General features: G+C 73.7%; 1 protein-coding gene across 1 annotated transcript in view; it reads left to right on the forward strand.

Annotated features, from left to right (window-relative positions):
• Positions 1-373, forward strand: part of TNPO2 (transportin 2) — a 14,897-nt gene that overhangs the window by 12,341 nt on the left and 2,183 nt on the right. The gene's annotated exons all lie outside the window — the stretch shown is intronic.

Consider the following 373-nt stretch of genomic DNA (forward strand, 5'->3'; position numbering starts at 1 on the left):
GGGGGTGGCCCCACCGAGGACTGGTTCTGCCTTCTGCCCAAGGGGCTCCAGCTCAATTCCGCCCCCTGCCCCGAGGCGCTCCGATTGCATGTGTCCCATCCCCCCTCCCGCCAGGTGGTCTGCTCCGGTTCCCCCACCCCAGGATAGCCGGGTTCAATCCCCCCCCCCCCCCCCCGGGGCCCCGCCCCCCCCCATCCCGGCGCGATCCCCACCCCCCGGGGGCCCGGCCCGGCCCCGCCGCACCTGCAGGTGGTCTTGCCCACGCCGCCCTTCCCGCCCACGAAGATCCACTTGAGGCTCCGCTGCTCGATAATGTTCGCCAGCGTCGGCTCCAGCGGCTCCACGTCGGGCGCGTCCTCGAACTCCTCCGCCT

Source organism: Haliaeetus leucocephalus, unplaced genomic scaffold, assembly GCF_000737465.1.
Source record: "Haliaeetus leucocephalus isolate CR32 unplaced genomic scaffold, Haliaeetus_leucocephalus-4.0 Scaffold274, whole genome shotgun sequence".
NCBI classification, from domain to species: Eukaryota; Metazoa; Chordata; class Aves; order Accipitriformes; family Accipitridae; genus Haliaeetus; species Haliaeetus leucocephalus.